We start from the raw sequence: 4,470 nt of genomic DNA on the forward strand, positions 1-4,470 counted from the left end.
TTATATAAAGCAGGCAAATTGTTCAAGTTATTTGCTATTAAGCCAATTTTTATAGAGCTAAATAAAAAAGGAAAAGTAAACTAAAGTGATTGAAGACAGACACGGAGAAAAAAAATGACAAGTTGTAAATGGACAAAGCAATAGAATGCTATTATATCATCATGGCCTTCTCGTTTCAATTGAACATATAAGCTAAATAGATTTAGGTATCTGCTGGTTTTTAGTACACTAACTCCCTTGGATTTGCTAAAATTTATACAACAATCAATAGGTATATATGAAGTCCTAAGGAAAAGGATGCTTCTTAAAAATCAATACTCGACACTAATTAAAGCAATCTTAAAAGGTTTTTCTACTATTATAAATGAATATAAAAATTAATAGCTCTTACAAACTAAGAACTGGAACTTTGTCCCAGTCTTTAATTACTCCTGCCCTTTAGCTGCTTTTTCAAGGAAATACACATTAACCAAATGGCGATTGAGGTGTTTGCTGTAATCTTTTTCTTTCCTAAAAGAACGATCACAGAAGATGCAAACAAAATCTCCCCCAGTCCCTTTGCCTGCCAAGGCTTCTTTTGCATCTTTTGTACTAGCTTCTTGTGAAACTGGACGAGCCCCATGCAATCCAGAATCATCACTACCCTCTGACATGTTGTCACTTAGGTCACTTCCGTCATGACTGTGGATACCTTCATCTTCATCAATTTCCTGAGACTCATTTACTGTCACAGTAACAGGAGGTGAAGCCAGCACAGTTTGGGACACTGCTTCATGTTCATCTATTGGTGAGGGAAGAAGCAATAGTGAAACTGGTTCTCCAACTGCTGAGTCTTTATCAGGGAGATTCTCTGCTGGGTTATGATCAGGGTCCATTTCCACTTCACAAAGCATAGCTGAGTCAGTCTGATGCTTATCAGCTAAAGTTTCACCCCCTGGCATATTCAACTTTTGTCCAGAAGATGAAACACTAGTACTAGATTCCTTGGTACAGGAATCGGCTACACTCTTCTCTGCTTCTTCTGTTCCTACTTTCAGAAAAGGATCTTCTTTGTTTCCTTCAACTTCTGAGAGTAATTTTTGGTCTTCTGACTCCTCCTCTCTTAAGTCTTCCTTTGGCAGTGGTGTTGATGATGCCAAAAGTTCCTGCGTGCTTTTATTTTCCTTTAGAATCTGGATATCTTTAACAGGCACTAAGCCTACTTCAATAGGACTTGCTCCTTACGTGTCATTTCACTCTGCATATTGGACCTTTCCTTTCTGTTATCTTTTCAGGGAGAAGTCTTTTTGGGAATTGGCTCATTGTGAAGAGGAGGATCTATGGGAGGAGACAGCTCCATCTGAGCAGTCTCCTTCTGAACAACTTCCATCTGAACAGACTCCATGTTAACAGGCCCCATCTGAACAGGTTCCATGGGAAGAGGCAACTCTATCTGCAGAGGCCCCTTCTGAACATCCTCTGTAAGAGGAGATTCCATAGGAGAGGGCAGCTCCATCTCAGCAGGCCCCTTCTGAACCTCTTCCATATGAGCAGACTCCACAGGAGGGGGCAACTCCACGTGAGAAGGCCCCTTGTGAACAACCTCCTCCATGTGGACAGTCTCCATAGGAGGCATCAGCTCCATGTGAGCAGACTCCTGGTGAACCACTTCCACCTGAGCAGGCTCTACTTGAACAAGCCCCTTCTGAAACACCTCCATGTGAGCAGGCTCTACTTGAACAGGCCCCTTCTGAACCCCCTCCATGTGAGCAGGCTCTACTTGAACAGGTTCCATGGGTAGAGGCAACTCTACCTGCAGAGGCCCCTTCTGACTAGTCTCCTTTTGAACAGGTTCCTTCTGAGAGGTGTCTTTCTGAGAAGGCTTGCTGCTTTTTTTACTTTGTTTATTTTTTAGGGTTTTCTTCTTGGTATTTTTCTTCACGCAGGTATTTTGTTTTTTATTCTCCTCCATTTTGTTATCACCCTTTGGTACTTCCTGGCTATTTTTGGATTTACCTTCTATCTTCCTTTTCTATTTTGTCATAGATTCCTCATCATTCACAGGATCATGCATGGAATGGGCTTCAGTTTCCATCTTCTTTTTGCTTTTCTTGGCTTTACAGGATTTTTCTGAATTATTTCTTGTATGCACATCCAGGTCTTTAGCTTCTGTTGCTGACTTGCGAGTTCTGGTAGTGACCTGAATCATTGAAACATTGCTACAAAGTTTTTTCTCTTTTGAAACATTATCTTTTTTCTCCACTTTTACAGACCTCTCATTTTTCTTTCCAGCTACATCCCCCTTTATTTTCGTTTGCTCTGTTTCTGTTTTTTCATTGGTAGTACTGTTATCAAGTAAGTCAGCCTCTCGCTTTTTGGTTTTCTTTAATTTCACTTTTGACACATCCATTGTTTTATTAGGACAAGTAGGATGCTTAGATTTGAAATGATACTGTAGATTACACTTTTTGGAAGCTGCATAGTCACATACAGGGCAATTAAACTGCCGTGGGTCCACATGTAGCTCTACATGTTTTTTGAAGTTGCTTCTATCTGCTGTTTTGTAGTCACAGTGGGGGCAATTAGGAGATTTAGGCCCATTGTGAACCTGTCTTGCATGGCGGGTTACTTCATGTTGATTAGAGGCCACATAACTGCACTGATCACATTTAAATGGCTTCTCACCTGAATGAGTACGCATATGTCTAGTTAGATGAGTCTTCTGAGAACTTGAATAAGGACAAAGTTCACATTTATATGGGCGTTCTCCTGTATGAGTTCGAACGTGCTGAACATAATTGTTTTTTCTGTCTGAAAAATAGTTGCATTTACCACATGTGTATACTTTCCTTGGAAAATGGTTTCTTAAGTGTTTCCTCCAGTGATACTCGCTTATTGTTGTGTAAGTGCAAATGATGCACTTGTAGACTCGCTCGTTATCTCCAGCTCTTGTGTGGTGTTTCAGGTGCGCAGTATAGTGATCATATCTATTGGTATTGTAGACACATTGGTCACAGCGAATGGGGCCCTTAGAGAAATCTCCCTCTTCAGCAGTGGAAGAGCCAGATTCTCTGGCTTTTGCTTGCTTCTCTGCACTTTCTTCCACAAAAAACTTCTTGGCACTATGAACTCTGATATGATACACAAATTGTTCTTCAGATTCTGCTTCATATTGGCATGGCTTACAGCGAAAGGTTTTGGTCTTCAAGTTCTTGCATTTGTCCTCTGCTCCAGGTGTTTCATTAGGAAGATCTTTATTTGAGCTGTAAATTTCTGGAGCAGCTGATGCCTCAAATACAGTCTGTGGTTCTACAACATTGACTTCCAAACTTCTCAGCTCCATGTTTTCGAGTCCATTAGGTTCACCTTTTATTTCAGGAGATTCCTCAAGTCCTTCTCCATCACTATCTGAAAAGTTGTTATCCCCAACAGGCATCAATTCTGCCCTCTGTCTTTCTTCACCAACTAGGTAATCACAGCAGCTGCCATTCACTTCCCCAGTTAAGGCCACGTTTGCTAGCATGATAAGCTGAGGAGCAGCCAGTTCAGCTTTGGAGAAGTCATGCAAGTCATACATGTCGTCGGGCAAGGCCATGCCAATGTTGCCACTGCCAGTGAACAGCCCTCCTCCTCCAGAAGACTGCCCCATCACCTGGGTAGCCATAACTGTATTCGGTCTTCCTCGTAGAGGGAGAACTGGCGACCCGGCGTCACCACCCCTCCGCCGACTACTTTTCTTTGTTGTTGGAGTTTTAGGAGGGGGGGGGAGGGGTGGAAAAAGTTGGGCGCTTGGGCTGTCTAGGCCCTTAAAGGCCAGGAGCGGGGCTGCAGAAAGTGCTCAGGCCGCCAGCCCTCGCCCAGCCGTCCGGGCTGCCGCCGGGGTCTGGGGCCAGGGGCCTCAGCGGCGCTTGGCCTGCTGCTGCGCCAAGAGCTCGCGGGAGCGGCACATTCCAGCACAGGACGCTGTGCCGCGCACCAGCCCGCGCCGCCGCCCGCGCGCGCCCGCGGGACACGCCCCCTCTGCCGTTCGCGCGCTTAGTTTATATTTCTTGAGAATAAAAACAGTGTTTATAAAGTGGGACTGGGGAAAAGGAAGATGGCTGGAATTATGCCAAAAATTGTCATCTGTTTTTTCTGGATGATTGCTTTTAAATCTTAGAATGTTTCTGAAATATCTTGCCATTACTTTTCTTTAAAACATTTTTTTCCGAGAGAGAGAGAGAGAGAGAGAGAGAGAGAGAGAGAGAGAGAGAGAGAGAGAGAGAGAGAGAGAAGAGAGAGAAAGAGAGAGAGAGAGAGAGAGAGAGAGAGAGAGAGAGAGAGAGAGAGAATTTTAATATTTATTTTTTAGTTTTCGGCGGACACAACATATTTGTTTTGTATGTGGTGCTGAAGATCGAACCTGGACTGCACACATGGCAGGCAAGTGCGCTACCACTTGAGCCACATCCCCAGCCCTGGAAGAATTTTTTTTTATTTTATATTATCACA

At 43.5% G+C, this 4,470-nt stretch overlaps 1 pseudogene; it reads right to left on the bottom strand.

Moving 5' to 3' along the window:
• Window positions 1–425: 425 nt before the first annotated feature.
• On the bottom strand, window positions 426–3,847 carry LOC144372034 (RE1-silencing transcription factor pseudogene; annotated as a pseudogene).
• Between the last annotated feature and the right edge of the window lie 623 nt (window positions 3,848–4,470).

The sequence above is a fragment of the Ictidomys tridecemlineatus genome, chromosome Y (assembly GCF_052094955.1).
Source record: "Ictidomys tridecemlineatus isolate mIctTri1 chromosome Y, mIctTri1.hap1, whole genome shotgun sequence".
NCBI lineage: Eukaryota > Metazoa > Chordata > Mammalia > Rodentia > Sciuridae > Ictidomys > Ictidomys tridecemlineatus.